A 21,537-nucleotide genomic window follows, 5' to 3' on the forward strand; every position below is an offset into this window, starting at 1 on the left:
CATGATTTAGTAGCAATCTTTCTACTCATGCCAACGTTCAACCACAAGCAAGGATTGAGAGGTTCATTTTTTCTTAACCTACTGCACAATTACTCTTAAAGAAACCATCTGCCATGAATTCCCCCAGAGTGTGTGTGTGTATATATATTTAAAGTCTGACAGCAGCGAATACGTTACAGAGGCACCGAATAGTTTCTGAGGTTATAACTACAACAGCTACACTGCAGCACACCTGAGAGCTAGAAATGCCCACAGGAGAGAAGGTTAGGGACAGGAAAACACATAATGCAAAGATCAGGAAGAGCTACCTCTATATAAAGAGTAGTAGTTGAAGTAACTTCAACCCCTCATACAGGCCCACTAAACAAGGAGCCAAAGGACAGAGACTTGAGAGCAGTAAATGGACAAAGTGGCAGCACAGGTTGGTGGTAAGATTCCAAGTCTAACACACTCAAAAATATTCACTGATAATAAGTAACAGCATCCAGTTTTGAAATACTGTAATTGCTGTATTACACTACTTGTTCTGTTTATGTCCTCTATGGAGGAGAGGTAAAATGACACCTGTTTCTGAAGTACCTACCCAAGCTTTAAAAAATACAATGTATAAAAGTGTATAATCTTTCTTCTGTCTTGTTCACAAGTCCTAAATCAGGGAGTTTTTAAAAGGAAAACAAAAACTCTCAACACTAAGAAAAAGTGCCGTCGATTTAGAAAACATAGCAACACTAGCGAGGAAAAAAAAATAGAAGAATATTCAATTCTAACGTAAGACACAGAAAGGATAAGAGTCCAAGATGCAAAATAGGCCTAAGTAAGAGAGAGACTGAACAGCAGCGGAGCAGCTGAGGCAATGTGGCATAAACAAAGACCGTGAGGCGGCGAGGGAGGTGAGAAAACACAACCAAGTTTCCTCGCCCTCAGGGCGGAAGGCCAGCGCAGCCGCAGCCCCGGAGCTACCGAGGAGCCCGGCCCAGCTCCGCCTCGGCCTCACCGCCGGCCGGCACTGCCGCTGCCCCCCGGCCCCCTCACTCCGCTGCTCCCCGGCCCGCTGCCCTCACGCTCGCTGTCGTTCCCGGCCCAGCCCGGCTGCCCTGACCGAGGCCGCCCTGACCTCTGACCCTGACCCCCGCCCGACCGCCCTGACCCCCTCCCCGATCGCCCTGACCCCCCACCCCGATCGCCCTGACCGAGGCCGCCCTGACCCGCCCCCGATCGCCCTGACCGAGGCCTCACCGAGGCCGCCGCCGCTGCGGGGCCGGGACGCGGCTCCCACCGAGCGCCTTCGCGCGCTGCCCCGGTTTGAATGTGAGAGACGCCCCAAGAGCGCCCTTCCCATTGGCCGGAAGGCGAGAGGAAGCGAGCGCTGATTGGTCGCAGCAGGGAAACACGGGCAGGACGCCCGCCCATTGGCCGGTGTCTGGGCCGTGCGCGGCGGCCGCAGGTCCCAGCGCCCTGCGGGGCCGAGCGGAGGGGCGGGTGCGCAGGCGCGTTGGGGAGGCCGCGGCTCGCTTGTAGTTACGGGTGCGGAGTAGGGCGGTGGGGTAGCGCTGTCTTCTTTAAACTATCTGTCAGAAAATGCTTTCCTCGTTTGGCCATAGCCGGTTATAGTTTGCAGCTTCATTTCGCTGTAACGGAATAGCCGGGCTGTGTGTCCTGACCAGCTCCTTAAGATTACATCTTCCCGCTTCCTTTCCTTCCGAGGGTCCTTCATAAGCCGATCCCGTACCTGCAGTGTGCCTGAGGCTGCTGAAAGCAGCTCCTTCTCCGGGCTGTCCCCTTCTTGGATTGTAGTACTAAGCAGAACAGTTCGGCCTCTCGGTTTGCCTTTTGGGTGTAGGCAGTAATTTGTGTTCTTTGCAGCTGTATGGTTCTTCGGGTGCTTATAATGTATTCAATATTATGCTTATTATATTTTCAAGATTGATAGCCCATTATAAAAATCAGATGTGTATTTATGTCTTACTGATTTGGTAAGTTGCTGATCTTTTGCTTGCCCTAGACGTCACACATGATACCTAATAATAAGATACCTACACTGGCCTTTCATTGAAATTTATCTCATTCTTCTTTATGTATTTACATTTTAAGTATCTCATCTCATCTAATCTAGTGATACAGGCTCAGTCAACACTCAACACAAAGATTTCAACAGGGAAATTTAGTCCAAACACTTTTTTTAGAATGTAATGAGTGATCCCGTGGAGGTCCCTGTGTTTCTCTACTAAATAAAGAGCAATTCTAATTCTCAGCTAAGGCTAAGTGAGATAATATTTTTGGCATTGCCTCACTCCTCCTTGCGTATGCACATTTTTGGTGGGTTGGTGGTCTTGCATTCCACCAGAATCGTAATCTAGTGGAAATGTAAAGAAACAGCACAAGTTGCACAAATCTGCCCTGAATCTGGCTTCTCTTGAGGGACACAGAGGTAGATTATTTTATTAGCAGGAGTTTTGATGGGTGTTAAAGGAGAGAAAAGCTGTATTCTTTTAGTAAGTGAATAATGCCATAAGGAGCTGTCATTTAATTTCTGTAGGTGTTGATACTCTATAGATTCCTTGCAAAACCAAAATAAATAGGACAAAGAAGATGGGATAGATCTTGGAGGGAAAAAAAACCCCAAACAAACGAGAGAAAAAGAGTCAGAGAAAGAAAGGTTGTAATACTCATAGAAAAAAAAAAAAATAAAGGAACCTCCATTTAGTATTCTTCAGCAAAGCATAAAATGTGCATGGGTTTTGGATGGTTGGTAGAACCAGTCTTCATTTGCTTTTAAATGTTTATGCTTCTCATGTTATTTAATATAAAATCATAGATACATAGGGAATTTAAGAGGTATATGAACTGAAGTCTCCACTTAAAGGTAATTCCACTTTGAATGAATAAGTGAATTGTGAATTGCTCAAAAAAGTACTAGACTGGATAACCACCAAAAGCAGAGAGAGGTCAGTCTTCTGTAAAGAGTCACTGTCAGAAGAATCTTGTTTGACTGTTTTAAATACCTCATCACATGGTAGGGTTTCATATCAGTTTGGATAATGGTATTGCAAATCTAAATGTAGCAAAGGTGCAGGTGAGTCAGGAAGGATTTTTCAAATGTTGGTAAAATCTTTTTACCACACTATGGTGTTTTCTGCAATAGATGTAAGAGAGAGGGCTTCCTCTTGAAAATTTGGCAGTTACTAGCTGATCCTCTCAATTTGGTATTTGAGGTTTAATGTCTGAAGCCTATGAAGGGTATATATGAAAGAAAAAGATGGTAGGTCTTTGGTTGCAACTGTTGACTGACATTCAGTGTAGCTGATTTGGTGGAAAGTGCATTTGGAGAAAGCTTTGCTGAGTATTTCATGGACACCATCTACTGATAGTATCTGGACTATTCCTGACTCGCAATGCATTGCTACAACCTATGGATGTCCATAAAAAGAAGCCAACAAACATTCTAGATGACAGAGTCACCTCAACAACTAAGTTGTTCTGAAAGCAATGAGTAAGTAACAACTACTAACATTTTGAGCAGCAGAAATAATCACCAGATGTCTAGTATTCCCAGTCCTTCTACATGTTACGTTTCCATGACCTACTACCTATTTGTCACTACTGACTACTTTGAGATTTATGTGTAATTTTTTTGTTGTTTTTGTGTATCGGTGGATCTCATCCCATGGCATTTCTTCAGTTACGGATTGGACGCATTCTTTGTGACTGGACTTGGAAAGTAAACTTTTTTTCTATATTGATGGGTATATTCAATCAATAAAATAATGAGAACCACTGCTCTTTGGGGTTTCTTTGTGTTGTCTGATTCCAGTTTCTGCTGGAGGTCTATAAAATGCACAGTTTTTCATGCATGCAAAATACTGATGTAGAAACTGCCTAATCAACAGATTCAAAAAGCAAGTGTCAATAAAAAGTGTTCAAGCTGTTCATGTCAGGAAGGATGCTTCAGGGATTGTCTGTAACAGTGATGTGTGTATTATATTGGTGGTTTTAAATTTTTGCTGATTAACTTGATACAAGGATGGTGTTATGGCTGCAAGCAAATGATTGGGCTCTTGACTGCAGCCTGGATGGAGGTTAGGCTGACTGAAGGGAGGTGGAAATACAGAGAATGTAATGAAAAATTGCTCAGCATAACATTGTAAGCAGCTGATGAAAGCTATAGATCAAACTGTGAAGGTGGGCTGGATCTCACATGTTGTTATGGAGGAGTTGTGTGAGGGACAGCCAGGTATTTTAAGTGGAATATTTTGAAAAGGTAATCTTTCATGTAGCAGGATCATACACCACAAAGAGCACCTACATCAGCACATCAAGAATACCGCCACCACAGAAGTATGAGATCACTTGGGTAACAGTGCCAACCACACTAGATGTAAATGTAGATTTATCAAAACTGGGACCAATAGAGAAAAAGGAATTAGAGGTGGGTTCTGTATGAAGGAGACTGAGACAGAGAAAGGCAGGTGCAATACTCAGTCATGTCCCTAAGTGCCACATTGTCCTCATTTTGGCTGGGATAGAGTTAATTCTTTTTTTAATAGGTGGTAAAGTGCTGTGTTTTGGTTTTAGTAGAAGAATTGTGTAGATGGCACCCTGATGTTTCGTGCGTTGCTCAGTAGTGCCTACCCTAAGTACAGGTCTTTTCAGTTTCTCATACTTTGCCAGTAAGGAGTGCACAAAAAGCTGGGAGGGAGCATGAGCAGGACAGCTGAGCTGAACTGGCCAAAGGGATATCCCATATCTGGGAACATCATGCCATGTATATAAACTGGGAGGAGTTGTCTGGAAGGGCTTCATCTCTGCTCAGGGATGGGACAGGCATTGGTCAGCAGGTGGTGAGAAATTGTATTGTGCATCATTTTGTCCTCTTAGGTTTTATTTCTCTCTGGTTTATTTTTGTCTCCTTTTTTGCATTAAAATGATATTGTTATTTTTATTTCATTTTACTTAAATTATTTAACTGTACATATATCAGTTAAATGCATGGGTTTTACCTTTTTTTTTCCTGATTCTCCTCCTCATATCACCAGTGGTGGGGTGGGAAGCGGTGGGAGATGCTGTGGTTAAACTATAACAGTCCTTAACAGTTCTTTTTAGCTCCCAATATGGGACATGATGTCTTGAGATAGTGACAAAATCTGACTAGAATGTGTTAGAACAATTTTATTATAAGCATTTTTTATATTAGTTTAACAGTCACTGGGCACAATGTTGATTTATTTGCTCTCAAAGTTGGCATGCTTGTTCTTTCAGTTGTGCTGTTATACCTTACTTGAAGTATCTCACCCATGGGAACTGGGCTAAAGTTATCACATTGCTGTACTTGTATTACATTGCTGTAAGACTGGGTTACAGTATGGCAGAATTGCTGGTCATGAAACAAATCTAGTATTTGTACTCAGTGTCACCGTCACCACTGTACTTTGGGAGCCATCTATTGGAAACTATTAATTATGATAATTTTTTTACCTACCAAGCACTGTTCATCACTATTCAGCACTCCACAGGGAAGAAAAAGTCCCTGGGTCAGAGAAGAAAACAACAGGCACTGTGGTTACCCCAGCCCTGGGTACAGACACCACGGCTAATCCAACTCCCTCGACAGGCACTTGCAGCTGAACTTAAGAACAAACCCATGCTAGTGTCAGTTGTTCCTGTACACAAGAAGAAATGGACATGAAAGTTCACTTAGTAAAGGACAAAGCAGGGTTGCCAAAAGAACAGGAGGAAGAAGCAGAACAAGAGGTAATCCCTTGATCCTCCATGATGATCCACAGGATGTGTGAAAAGATTTCGGCCATCATCCAGATGAGCACATTGTCACTTGGCTTCTCCAATGCTGGGATAATGGATCTAGTAGCCTGGAGTTAGAGGGTAAGAAAGTCAAGCAGCTGGGATCACTTTCTAGGTAAAGGGAGTATTGATAAGGCAGATGGAAAGGGGAACACAAGTCTCAGCCTGTGGTGGAGGTGATTCCTCAGGCATGAAGGAAAGGAATCCCTTCAAGAAAGACAAGTGGACCACCATGAGGACAAGTATCCAGTACCTTCAGGAACTAGCCATGCTAGAGATTATTTATTCTGACGCAAACAATATACAGTCACCCACAGCTCAAGATGAAATCTAATGTACATGACCCATGTGGCAGAAATTTCTACAGAATGCACTATCTGCATATGCCACCTCATTGGCAGTAATTATCTGGAAAGACAAAGAGGCGCCCATGATAGATTAAGTGGCTCACCAACTCCAGCAATATGAAGAAAATCTTTCTTCCTTCCTATGAACTTATATCTTGGCTGTTAGAAACCTGTCCAAAAGTGGGAAAAGCTGCTCCAGGAGTTCCAGCAACAAAAAGAGGATAGGTCCTACTCCTCACCTGTAAAGACCAGTATCTCAGCTATTAGCCATGAGCATTCTTTTGCTCAAGAGGGAGGATATAGAGGGTGTACACCACAAGATATGCTGTGGTTTTACCTGCGAGACCACAAAGAGGACATGAGGGAATGGGATGGAAAATCTACCTTAACTCTAGAGGCATGGATACATGGGTTGCAGAGAAAAGCAATCACAAATGGGGATTCTTCCAGGAAAATTGCTGCTTCAGTCTTCAGTGGGCAGTCCCCCAGTCAGAGTGGAAGGGTTGGTCTTACTTCTGATCCTGTAGAAATTAATTCTGATTTTACAAGTCAACGGAGATGTCTATGACCATACTAGAGGAGCCCTGCCTGCAAACAGGTGAAAGAAGGGGACAGCCTGGTTTACTGGACTATGTGGATCCCAATGACCTGGTACATCAGATCTACAGGCTCTAGTAAATACCAGTGCACAGTGTACCCTAATACTATCAGATTACTTGTATTTCCGGAGTAATGGGAGATCACAGTATCTGTATTGAAAGTTGAATTAAGTCTAACTGAGAATGAGTGGCAAACCCTCCCCTCTGTGACTGGCCCAGAGGCTTCCATGCATCTGCCCTGTAGACATCTCTGGAGAGGGTGTTTTCAAGATCTAAAAGAGTGTTGGTGGGCTTTCAGTATAGCTGCCTTGGAGAAGGAGGAAATTAAGCAGCTGTCAACCTTGCCAGGTCTCTCAGAGGAACCTTCTGTTGTGGCATTGCTGAAGGCTGAAGAGCAGCAGGTGCTGATTCCTACCACTGCAGTGTATTGGCAGTGTATTATCACACCAACTGAGACTCCCTGATTCCCATCCATGAGTTGATTCATAAAATGACTCCTTGAGCCAAGGAGTGATCAGTGGGACTCACCCTTTAATAGTCCCATATGGACAATGTGAAAGTCTAACAGAGAAAGGAGGCAAACAATAGACTATCATGTCACCACTCAGTGCTGCCATACTGGACATGCTGGAACTTCCACACAAACTGGAGTCAAAAGCAGCCAACAAGCATTTCACAATTGACATTGCTAATGTGTTTTTCTCAGTGCTTTGGGAGCAGAGTGCAAGACACTGCTCGGGGGGCATCCAGTACACCTGAGATCGACTGTTCTGGGAGTGGAAACACAGCCCTACCATCTGCCACAGAGTGATTCAGACTGCACTGGAACTCCAGAACACCTGGAGTACATGGATAATAAATAAATTAAATTACTGCAAGTGGCTTGGTGAGCACCTCTGCCAGCTCCCTCAGTATCCTTGTGTGGATCCCATCTGGCCCTATAGACTTGTGAGTGCCTGTTTGGTGTAGCAGGTTGCTGTTTCCCCTTGGATTACAGGGCATCATTCTGCTCCTGGTCCCTGTGTTCCAGCTCAGGGGGCTAGGTACCAAGAGAACAACTGGTTTTACTCTTGCAGACTGAAGCAAAGGAGTCATTTAGTACCTCAGGCTTTTCCTTAGCCCTTGTCACTGTGTTCCCCCTGCATCTAGTAGAGGATGGAAAACATGAGGAAGAACTTCTTCACTGTGTGGATGACTACCACCAGAACACATTGCCCAGAGAGGTTGTGGAGTCTCCTTCACCAGAGATGCTCAGGATCCATCTGGATGCAATCCTGTGTAAAGTGCTCTAGGACGACCCTTCTTGAGCAGAGAGGTTGGATGAGATGATTCACTGTGGTTGCTTCCAACTTTGTCCATTCTGTGAGATTCTTTGATACTCTCTTCAGCCCTCCTTTTGTTGGTATATTTATAGAAACATTTTTTATTGTCTTTTATGTCAGTAGCCAGATTAAGTTCTTGTAACTGGGCTCTGGCTTTCTAATTTTCTCCCTGCATAACCCTGTGACATCCCTATAGTGTTTCCTAGGCTGCCTGCTCCTTCTTTCAAAGGTGATCCACTCTCTTTTTTACCCTGAGTTCCAGCCAAAGCTCTCTGTTCTGCCAGGCCAGACTTACCTGCTGGCTCATCTTTTGGCACATGCTCCTACGCCTATAAGAGTTCCTCCTTGAAGAATGTCCAACCATCCTGGGCTCCTTTGCCCTCAGGACTTCTCTCAGGGGATTCTGTAAACCAGGCTGACACTGAATACAACAAACAAGATGATTGCTTACCTGCCCACTTGATAATTAGTAATCTTCCATGGACGACTTTTCAGCTGGAGTTGTTCTATGTTTTGTTCTGTTATCTGGCCATTATAATGCATGTATGAGGCCACACAGGAAATCCGTGATGATATGAGAGTTGTGGTACCTCCAGTAGGAGGATAATACCTATCTGTACACACTGATTTCATCAGATCCAGCTGGTGCTGTTCAGCAGCTTATTTAATTTATGACCAAACTGAATTACAGATTCATGTGGGCTGGAAATAACTAGAAAAGAACAGAGTTGAGAAATTGTAAAATGCTGCTTGTGCAGGTTCACAGCTTTAGGTCATGCTGGATCCATAGGTTCTGTTGAACGTCCATGTAAAAAGAACAGAAGAAAAATATATATACATGTGTATTTATCTGTCAGAAATTCCCTTTTGAGTGTCCATTTTATAGAAGCTAAGCATGGTACAATTCCCATGTTTACTGCAGAACACTTTATATTAGTGCATTCTTGAATATTTCTAAAAATGTCAGGTAATATAGATTAACTGCAATAAAACCTATCAAACTTGTTACACTGGGTGCTATTCAATTCCTTAGTGAAATTTTAAATCTGAGGTTTGATCTTTAAAACTGTAAATAATGCTGACCACTAATTCTGAGATTAAGGCTTTGACAAAAGTGGTCAGTTTAGGCCAATTAGTCAGATAGTCACAAGTTATAATCTCTCCTGCCTACATTCTCGTCCAATTGGACATGTGTCCCATCTTTCCCAAAGACATGAAAGAAGTCCAGTTCAGAAGAGACACAATTGTGCTGGGACAGTCCTCTGACACCTGCCTGGAAAGCAGCATATGCTAGTTTGTGCTGAGTTCTTCTGCACAGCCCTTAGACTGCATGTGGTTCCTATGTGACTACTTAAGCATGGCCAGAGAAACTTGAATCTATTTTTGGCACTCCCTAAAGAGTGAGAAAACCCTGAGAGACTCCTATTTACTTCTTAATGAAAACAAGGGGTGTGGGCAGAGGGATATAATCGGTCAATGCCACCCAGTTTAAGAAACCTGAGACCTGAGTTTGTTCAACATCTGTTCTTGACATCTTCCCTCATAAATTCCTTACTTGAGACTTAGCTATTGTTAGGTTTTGGAGAAAACACTTAGACTATCAAAAAGAACCAAGTGAAAATATTTTTACTTGGGCAGCTCAAAGTAGTAAATTTAAGAATATGCATTGGTGAAAGATGCCTTTGTGTGCAATACCAGATCAGGGCTTAAAGTTATTACAATATGTCACCATTGTTCACTACATTATTAGGGTATTTCAGAGAGGAGGTGGGCCATAACACAATAATGTGTATCAGTCACTTTAACATGTATCTTTCCAAAGAGCTGTAATAGACATGTGAACGGCAATCACCATTGTAGCTGTGATGGGACATACAGGTATGGTATCAGACACTTCTTGTTTCACTGTCTGAAAAAAGGATTAATAGTAAACCACACTGTTTATTGCCAGATCATAGGATCCTGCAGAGAAAATAGAATACAGATTTGTTTCTGTTAATTCATGAGTCCATGTGACCATTGGGGTCTTTAGGAGGTTAGGAGAGCTATGAAGTGTTGGCCATGGTGCTCCACAGACTGTTAACGGCTGATACCATTGCAACTGTTAAAAGACTCCTTTACCACAAACAGTGAAAGCAAGAAAAGATACTGCATATTGTCAATTTGAACCAAATTGTGAATTTGGTTATTATGTAACACTGTGAAGTTAATATCTAGATTTCAGTAATCTAAATTGTGCTCTTAACCAGAAGGACATGAAATGACTTCTAAATATTTAACTAAGAAGCCATTTCTTATCATACTTATCAGGTCTTATATGCAGATTCTGTTAGCCAGTGTACCTGTGATATTTAGTAACAGAAAAAAAAAATAAAACCAACAAGAATAAGAACAACAACAGAAGAGTTAATTTTCCAGAAATCATCAGCTGGGAAAAAAAGAGTAGAATTTAGAGCATTAGAGAGATGGAATGTGTTTGAGGATAACTACCTCCAAGAAGGCAGAATCAAGGTCCAAGAAGCTTAGACAGGGTCTTCTGAGAATAGATCCAGCATATAGTAACATTTGCCGTGCCCCTCAGGTGTAATTATGACCCTATTTCTATGCTACCTCTTACTTGCAAGCTACTTCTTTTCCTAGCATCTCTTTTCAACAATTTTATAAAAGACTGAGCTGACAAAAAGCTAATAAGGGAAAGTGTTTTCTTTACAAGTCTTCCATTGTCATACTAACTTACAGCTAAGGCTTAGAGTGTGTTTTTTTTTTCTTCTTCTTTATCTGTGAAAAATGATGATGATAGTAAAGGATTTCTAATCATCTCAGTGCCTCATATGGAAGATACTATTATAAGTATGTAAATTGAGTTACTCTTATTATTGCATATATATAAAAATGTATTTGTACTGGAGCAAAGTGTCCCCTCATAGCTAAAAGAAGTAGGCTTCAAAATTTATTTAAATATTCAATCATTAATACTCCACCCTCTGAATTATCAATGCATCCAAACAATGTATCATTAAGCCACAGAGATTGCACTTCTGACCTGTTAATTAAACCTTTACTAATGGCCTTAAGACGGAAGGAAATAAAACATTAGTGAAATTGATAAGTGAATAGGAGGAGTTGGAATAGAAATAATATATAACAACCTTAGAAGAATAAAAAATTGAACCACATCATAAAACAAAATTATCAAAAAGACCCCTGTAAGCATTCAAAAAGAACAACTTAAGTGAGCAATCAGTAATGCTGCAAGGGAAGTGAAGATGATGTTACACAAGGGCTTAAGTATGTCATAACCACCCCCCAAAGTAATGGCATTTTATGCGATTGAACTCTGAAAAAGTTCTCATGAACTTTGTTTTTCACCCCTTACCTGATTTCTCCCTTTTCTGTTGTAAGTCCCTACTTTCATAATGCAGATAAAAAATCCAGAATACTTATTTAATCCCAGTGAAAGTGGGATGCTCCACTGAAGCTGTGCAGCTCAAATACACGTTCCTTTTGATACACTCTGCTACGGGGAAAGTGACCTGAGGCCATGGGATGAATGGAGTATCTCAGACTGGCTCACCTCTTTTCTCAAGCAGCATGATCAAAATATTCAAGGGCAATTACTCTCAAAATCATCTCCTAACCCTGGAAACAGATAAATTATTTTCTGCCTTGAAAGTTCTCAGTGTTTCTGTTGATAATAATGAGAAAACAACTCCAGTGTTAACAACATGGAGTGTTTGGCATTTGCCCCACATTTAGCTTTAGTGGAAGACTCCAGTGAGACAAAGCACTCATCTGCTCATTTCAACAGATTCTCCTGTGTTCAATGAACCATGAGTGTGCACAAACTACAGCTGTACAACAAGTTAATGATCTGCTAACAAAGAAGCTTGTCAAAACTTTTGCTACCAGAATTAAGAGATCAGATTCAGATTTTCTGATTTTTTTTAGCAGCCCTGGACAGACTGCATTGAAAGCATCACAGTGGCTCCTTGGTGGTCCAGTTGGATGGATATTTAAAATGAGAGCAGATTCTAGTACCATACTGATAGGTCAGCTTTGTGTTGCATCATGTTGATGTTAATTGTCTTGAACACTCTTTGGATTGTACTACCATTGTACATTGGTATTGTTGAGAAATAGGAGCCTGTTTTTTCCAATCATATAGGAAATAGGCATTAATCAGATTTTGCCAGTGAGGAGATAGGACGTGAGATGCAAAGTGTCTCAGAAAAATACCTGCTTGTGGATACTGCTTAAGCTGAAGTCACATAAGTAGTTTTTTAATTACCAATACAGCCAAATAATCTCATCAAACAAAATCTCATCATAATCTCTCTTTCATTGATTCTGCTGGGAGATTATTTTCCTCAATTTATTTCCCTCAAAATAGTCATTAGTTGAGTTGAATTTTGTGGTTTCATTTTTAATATTTCAAGAAAATAATATTTTCTCTGCAAGTTTTAAAGAGTGAGAAGTTTTAAATTAAGGCTTATTTTCTATTTCATGAAAACATAAAACTTTGGTCAACTGAAGATAATCATTTAATGATTCTTCAGCTATTTTGGGGATATGTTCCAGTAAATAGAAATATAAACTTTTCTCGTTTTCATAATGTAAACAGTGAAGTATGGTAGGATTTGAAATACCAGGGATTGTTTCCATTGCTGGAATTGAAAATAATTATTAAACTTCAGCAGAAGAGAAGCAAACTGAAATTTTAGAATAGATTCAAAACGGATTTAAATGCTGTTTCTGTGAAGCATAGAAGACATAGAATCATAGATTGTTTAGGTTAGAAATGACCTTTAGGATCACAGAATCCAACCATTAACCCAGTATTGCCAAGTCCACCACTAAATCATGTCCCTAAGTGCCACATCTGTGTGTCTTTCAAATACCTTCAGGGATAGTGACTCAACCACTTCCCCTGCAGTCTGTTCCAATGCCTGACCACCCGTTGAGGAAGACATTTTCCCTAATATCCAATATAAACCTCCTCTGGCACAACTTGATACTGTTTCTTATTGTCTTTTTCTTGTTAATTGGCAGAAGAGACTGAATGCTAAGTAAGAGAAGGAACCAGAGGATATTTTCCCCTCATATGGGGGATATGGGAGGTCTCATCTCTGATGCTCCAGGGGATGCCCATTTCAGTCCCTTTCTTCGATCTCTCCCTTCTTTGAAGTGATTAGATTTACTTATAACTGCTATTATTCCAGCAACAATTAATGCTATTTGCAAAGCAGCTTGCTGCTATGAGCAGTTTTACTACAGCATATTAGTCAGTCCCTGATCGTTTATATTATCTCTTTCAGAAAAAATGTGATTGTGATCTGACATCCACTTCTCATGATGTACTGCTGAATACAAATCTCCAGATGTCTTTCCAAAACAATTGTCCAAAAAACATACTAGTACTGACAGTCTAGTCCCCAATACTGAGTTATTGAAAGGTCTAAAATTGTGATACCTAGTGATGTTTTCCTGCAAAAAGAACAGGCTTTTTTTTAGCTGAAAATATGATTGAAGATTACACAGAAGAGCAAAGTGAATGAAAAATTTTAGTAGGCAGACTGCCCAGAATGGAGCCTCAGGAGATATATAAAGGAAAAAAATTGGATCTAAGCCTGACAAACATGAAGTACCTTTTAAGATCTTATTACTAGAAATAAATATGTAACTGATTTTTATCACAGCTGTAAATACCAGCATGATTGCCAAAAGATCCACCTCAGGACATCCTCGTTGGAACTCTTAATTTTAGCTCTTAAATGAGCTAACCTGGTTATTGAAAGCAGTCCAAGGGCAGCAACAGAGAAGAATGTGGGTTCTATGCACTGCTGAGAACTGTTGAGCTGAGAAGCCATGCACTATCCTGCACAGTTCTCCATGCTGTCACTGTTGCTTCTGGTACACAAATAGCATTTTTAAAGGAATACCTATAATATATAGCACAATAGTGGATACTGCCTGATAGAAAGTGTTGCTTTCTCCATAAGAATAAGTCTAATTTAAGATATGATGTAAATTTTGTGCAGAGTCATCTCTCTTATTCTGTCCTGAAACAAAGGTAATAATGAAAAATCAGGTTATTTCCCTGAGAATAAGATGTTGCAGGTTGACTATACACTTCCCTTATTGATGGGGTATGAAAGCAGCAGAGAATTAGGAAAGGAACCATAGTTTCAGTAGCAAACTGTGCTTGTGTTAACTCGCTGCAGCAACACCCCCTCCCAAGGTTTCTTAAGGATGGAGGTTACCCAAAAAGTAACACATACATTAATGGCATGATGGAACCAATCACCAAGAGTGATTGAATTCAAGGTATGAGAGTTGAAATTAGCAATTAGCAAATGTCCAGACACATGATACCCATAAAAGAAAAGATTAGAAGGCTTTGTCCACCCTGTTTCTATTGGGTATATTAGCAGCATGAGGAGACATGCACAAGTTGGTTAATCCAGTAAGCAGAGATAAACCAGCAGTCAAGAAATGGCAGTACAGTGTGGGCCAGGAAGGAATGTGTTAGATATTCACTGGATAAACCTGGAAACTGCTGATTATCAGCACTGTGGTTATTTGAGCTACCCGGAGCACAGCCCACATAGTGGTTCTTAGCAGTGCTGCTGCTGTCCATCCCATTTGTGGGTGAGCACAGAGAGAGGCCAGTGGAGGCAGTGGGTTATGCTATGCAGAGCATTACTCTTGGTTGCCTGCCAAGGTAACTCCAGGCTCATTGGAAGGGCTGACCTACATGTGGTAGTCTTGCAGCAACACTTGTTTACATTGTGCATGGAATAGATACCCAGAGGTAAGACAAGACAAAACAAAACTTTTTAAAATTAAGGCAATGAATAAACAGTTATCCTACACCTAGACTGCATCACAAGAGTATTTGTGCCCAGGGAGAAAAATACAAGGGTAATCAAAGGGGGATCCCCATAGCAGTGTACATTTCTGATGCTGTATAGGAGAGAAACCCCATCAGTTGTCCAGTTTATTACCTTATGCCCTGGGAAAGTTGAAATTCAAGATTATGACACTAGGAAACCTTAAGACAATTGTCTTAAGCAAGCAAATGTTCTTATTATTGCTCATACTAAATTCTTCAAAACTGGAGTAACAGTCACATGTAGGCAAGGTTGCTGACATTTTGACCCTATCTGGTATGTATTCCATATATACTAGGAAAACTGGATTATTGGCTACAGCAATTACTTGGTAGGACATTGTCACTTAACCTCATTCTCAGTGAGGAAGTTCTGTAGTTATGTGGTGCTCCAGTGTGTGAGCATGAAAACTAGTTTGAAAAACCTGTGCCCATTTGCAGTGGTGAGAAGGGAATTTAATTATGACCAAATGAAATATCTTGATTGTCAAAAAGAAAGGTCCGTAACACCAAAAAGCGATGCGAGGGCTGACTTCCAAATAGAGAAACCTGCCAGGAACCCTTCAAGCTCAACACTGTTTGAAGGATCATGTTGGAAACTTTAGGCTATTAGTGTCTTAAATCCCAGTGGTTGTTTAGAAAGTACTGAGGCCATTGAAGATGGCCTGAGTTTTGAACAAGGCAGCAGCAAAGATCAAGGACTGAGCTGCTAGCATAAAGAAAAGGTGTGCTAAGGAGATGACTGGAATATGTTAGAATTAGCAATTAATATGAACTGTCATTGAGTGATGTAAGGGAAATATACAGTACAGTTGTTGAAAGTGGTTTCAGAAGATGATCTCATCATTTCTGTAAAGCCTAGATCCTGCGTGTTTACAGGTATTCCTGATTGCCCAGCCACTAACCAATACAGGCCTCAGTACCAACTCTTTCATACCAAAATGTAATCTAACAGTTTTAGGATGCCTTAGAAAACCAGATTACAAATAAGAGTTGTCTTATTCACCAGAGTTATTACAAGTCCCTGAGTCCCATATTTCCAAAAAAGTGCTTGCTGTTTCTCCGAAGTCATGATATCTGAGTCCTTGATTTATTTGATTTCTCCACCAAAAAGACCCACAAAGCATCTTTTAAAAAGTCTGCCTAGTTCTCACCCATCATTAGGCAGACACAGGAACATTTTCTCACTTATGAAAGCATTACACTTCATTTTGATTTTTTTATTGGAATCTGAATTCCCAGGTCTAAAAGTACCACAGTGCTTAATATTAGCTGGCCAGAAGGCTGGCAGAGCAGACAATAGCATCAAATCTGTTTTTTCCCTGGTCTTTATCTTACATGTCTTCCGATAAGAAACCACATGTGTTCTCATACTTGTACCATGAAGGAAGATCAAAGAGAGGAACCTATCAGCCAGTTACTGTGGGCTAAGGTAGGGTCTGATTTTAGCCCAATTGCCCACGTTAGCATGCACTACTGTCTGGTTTAACCCCCAAAGAATATGGGCCACAAGTCACCTCTCAGTGAGCTCACTTTTACCACAAGGTGAGAGTAGACACATAGGGAGATACTGATGAGTTGATATGTGAGGGCTTCAGATCCCTAGATTACTGCTTGCCTTCTGCCCCCTTGCTGTTCTAAGTTTGATTGCTTGTAGGTCAGGGACAGTCACTGCAATTGAGAAGAATAAGTATTTCCATTCAGGAAACCCACAGCATCTGGCTTAAAGGCGTATTTCAAGATTTCTGCACAAAACAAAATACTTCCCTGTTTATTTACAGAGATGACATATTCAACTGCAGTTTCATGAATGCTGCTTACATAGTAAAGATAATAGGATCTGATTACTTTAAATTGAATATTTTCTAATACTATCATGGATTGATTTCCAGATTGATTTTTTTATGTAAAGTATATATTTTCTGGGAAAATATGTTACAAAAAACTCTGTAAAGGCCAGAAAAAATATTTTATAGGACTGCTTTGGATGTTTGAAGAGAGAACCATTTTCTCTCAAATTTGATTTCTTACAGTCTTCAGTTATCTACCCCAGTTACCATGACTTTCCAAAGATAATTGAGTGTCTTTTCAATTACATTGGCCAGTACTTGTGGGTGTCCCATCAGGTCAAGTATGTATGTATGTCCATTTTATTTAAATAGTCCCTAATATTATCCTCATCCACCAAAAAAAAGTCTTTCTTGCTCCAGAACCTTAATGTATCTTGGCTAACTCTGAGATTTATATGAGAGGATTTTAAAAACAGAAAACTTAAAAATATGATGGCATTGCAAAAACAAATTATTCAATTCTCATGTATAAAAATCATGTGGTTAGTGAGTAGGGGCTCAGACATGATCTTATTTTTACATGTGGTGCTGGGGAGTCTCAAATTAGTCAACAGCAAATGACTCATTTCCAAAAACCCAAGTCACTGAAATACACAAAAAGTCACAAAAATACCTCAGACTTGAACAAAATGCCTTTATTTTTTAAGAGGGAAAGAAAAAGGTGTTTGAGACTTAACTTGATTGCTATTAATCTCTGTTGGGAGGAAAAAGTGGATATTACAGTGGTCTATAATTTAGTGGGAAAAAAGTTCCAAGGAGCCAATGTCTGGAAGATAAAACTGGAGACACAGCACTGAGCATAAACACTGACATAAAGCTTTCAAGAAAATTTGTGAATAATCACCTTTGAATGGAATTTACTCTGAAAGAATTCTTTTTGTCAAAAGTTTCTTTGTCTCAATACAAATGTAATGCAGTGAGTCTGATATATCAACACAGATGTTAATTTCACAGTCCTGTCTGACTTAAATCTATTACATAATTCATTCCAGAGGTCCTTAGAGTGAGTTTGAGGCCAAAACCAACATCACACTTCAAATACTACTTCCTGACCTGACAGGTATGGTTGATGCTGCACATCTAAATACCTCAGTCAGGCTGAGGTATCTCTGATCACTCTTGAGGCATGAACACCAAAATTAGATGGGAATCAAAAACACACAGTGCATGAAAATAGAAAAAAAACGAGTAAAACATGAGATCATTTTATCAGAAAGAGAAGAGATCCCACTAAGCAGTGAACATTTTAAAACTCCTACTCAACAACGTTTCAATATAATTTTGGTACTAACGAAGTTTCCATGGAATTACATCCATTTTTTGTCATCATGGACTAATCATTTGAGTGTGTACATTACTCTGCATTCTTAACAACATTGCAGCATTGACTATGGTGTTGATTTCATTCTAGATAAACATGCCAGAACTATCAAATGCATTGACATGATTGTTTTATATTTATTAGTTACTTTTTGCTTCCTAAATGACTTACCATATGCTGAGTGACTGGGTTGTGTAGCTCTATAGGCGGTGTAATTCATATGACATGAATATTTTGTGGAAATTTTTTTTGCATTAGAGTTTCTATCATTATGCATCTTAGCCTTATCTCTTCTCTACTCCATCTGTTTAAATGGTGAACTTATTAAAGTTGGTTTTAAAATAAGATTTCTGAGAGATGGTTGTTTCAGATGTGACCTTTATGCTGAACAGGGAATACATAATTGTTGCAAGACTTACACAGCTTTTTCTGGAATTATAAATTTATCAAAATTTTGCATCATAAGAAGCAAAAAGAAAGAAGAAAATCAGCTCCATTGGAGAATTGAAGAGCTTGGGAATTGTTCTGAAGGAATAACCTGAGCATTCAGGTACAATCCATTTTTAATATACTTTTAAGAAAGGTGGTTGTATTGTACTCATAAGAGAAGCTACAGTTAGATTTACATGTGCATTGCATCTCTGATGGAATGATACTGGTTGTACTGTTTGTGTTTTCTTCAACAATCCCATCCTCTTGAGAGAATTCCTTCCCAAGTAACACTGTAAAAGTATACTCTTATTCTCTCTGTCTTCATATCATTTTTCCCAAGCAGAAAGGCACATCTGTTTCATCACCTACATCTGTCTTGTTTGCATCCAGATGCTGCTGTACTGCTGCATGTTTCACTCCTGTTCCAGGAGACACCCTACCAGCTGGATTGGTGCTGGAGCCAAGACTGGTCCGTCCTTCCTTCCTTCCTTCCTTCCTTCCTTCCTTCCTTCCTTCCTTCCTTCCTTCCTTCCTTCCTTCCTTCCTTCCTTCCTTCCTTCCGTGTTTCCCTCTCTCTTCTCTTTCACCCTACTCCTTATTCAAATTCCACCAGTGTTTGTTTATAGTAGAAGATAAGGGACTAACTTATATCAATTTCCAAATGTAAAATTTGCTAATAAAACTTTGTAAGTTTTTGAAGACTCTCTAAATTCTGTTGTTCTTTTCTGACCACAAGCATCTGTGACTGTTGGGTGCTCCCTTTCCCTAGAAGTGTGTGGGAAATGGATTTGTAGAGAATTCTCAAAGCCTGACAGAAGGCTCACATAGTATGCATCTGTATGCAAACTTTGAGATAAAGTATGCTGACTTAGAAAGGCGATGGAATAGGATAGACATCGTTGAGAGAGAAATTGAACTAGAAACAAGTTTCAAATGAAGACCTTGGAAATAGACTAGATATTTTTGAGAAATTGAACTATGAAAGATGTATTGTAGTAGGACCCATGTGGGATATTTTTAGGTTATTGGCTTAGAACCATTAGCAGCATTGTGTGGCAAAAACTGATAGGCCAAAAAACACTTAAAATGTATTGTAATTAGGAAATAGTTGACTTCTGATTGTGATGATGTGAATTGTAACATCTGTATTGTCTCAGCCTTCTCATGAGACTGAAAATGGAATAGAAGTCTTTAAAATGCCTCTCAGGAGCCCCATCTCTGGGTCAGAAAAAGGGTTAGTCCAGCAGGAGTGAGACACCACACATACAAAAGCAGGCCTTGAAATGATTCCTCTAGGTTATCTAGGAAAATTTTGCAAATATCCTTGAAATAACAGCTGTCTGGAATGGGACTTTCCAAGTGTCAGTATCATCAGTGGTACTCAAACTCATGTTATTTATCCATTAAATAAACACATGGAAACTGAATTACTGTGGCTGCTATTCCATCATTCTCAAGTAGTACTCAGCATGAGGTTGTGTATGTATCACAGAGTCACAGAATTGTAGAATCATGGAGTGGTTTGGATTGGAAGGCGACCTTGAAGGTCATTTAGTTCCACCCCTCTTCCTGCCATGGGCAGGGACACCCTCCACTAGACCAGGTTGCTCAGAGCCCCTTCCAACCTGGCCTTGAACACCTCCAGAGATATAGTAAAGGTGACATTGTGACATTTTTTTGTCACAACGTCATTTTGAGGATGTTTGCTCTTTGGGACAAGAGAGATTTTAGTCTCTTACTTCTAAAGTCATTATAAAGCACATGGTATCACAGTAGCTGCAAGAAGGCCCACAGACCTGCTCCTACTGTGGTGCCAATTGCAGGATGATGAAAGAATGTGCAGGCTGCAGTGAAAACATCAGTGTGTAGGGAAACACCCGGGTGCAGTCTTGGCCATGTATTTGCAGAATGCCAAGCTTACAGGGTGAGCACTTGCACACTAAATGTTACCTTTTCATCACCTGAACAGATAATGGCAGGCTCTGGTTGCATACATAATCCCCATACACACTGAGCTGTAAGTCTCGCACACACACAGACAGAAATTCTATCCCCTCCCTCTACATCTAAGGGGAAGCAATCAGGGAAAATGAGGGATGCCTCCTGCTCCCACATCCCTAGTGACATAGCTAGGAATGAAGGAATGCCAGGCAGCCCTTTGTCATGTTGTGTGTTGTGCACTGGTGTGGTATGCACATCCACTCTGCTGTTATGGACTGATATATGTTGTGCATCAGAGACCTCTGGGTTTATAGACTCTACCTACATTAAATGTTTTTGGTGAGACAACATGTTTCCCTTTCAGTTTACAAATACATAATACCATTTTTAGGGTACCCAGCCATTATGTACAAAAGCAAAAGTATGTGCAGAACAACAGAAAATAATTTTAATAGAAGAGGTGGAAAATGTTCTCTTCTTAATCTAAGCAAATAAACCCTTGTTAGGAATTGTTATCAACATGACATGCATCTAGTCCCATTTGAAAGAATGTGCATTTGGAAGCCTGCTCTGAAGTGGTGTGGGGCAAAATAAACAGAGGGCTCTATTAAGAATTTATTTTTCTTTATTAACTAGTAAAAACTTTTAATAACTGGGAAAATGTAAGGAAGATTTGCTAGCGAAAATAATAATATAACATGTATGGCATCATGGTTGTTTTACCAGAAATGGTTTCACTATTGCTTCATACTCGGTAGGTCCGGAACACATTAGTAATAGAGATTGAAAACAAGCAAACTATGGAAAGCATAATTCCATCTGTTAATGCAAAGAAAATTTCTTCATTACCTGGTGACTCAATAGTGTATTAAGGACTGCAACATGTGTTTGTTATGGAAGTTGCCATTGAAAACAAGCATTCACTAGCATCTCACTGACCACTGCAATTCTGGTAGTATGAAGTTGTCTGAGGTGTCCCTTGACAGCTAAAGGGAAAATTTAGACAAGCATGAAAAGAAGCTGAACTATGAGAGGAGTTC

The sequence above is a fragment of the Zosterops lateralis genome (genome assembly GCF_965231275.1).
Source record: "Zosterops lateralis genome assembly, chromosome: 3".
NCBI lineage: Eukaryota > Metazoa > Chordata > Aves > Passeriformes > Zosteropidae > Zosterops > Zosterops lateralis.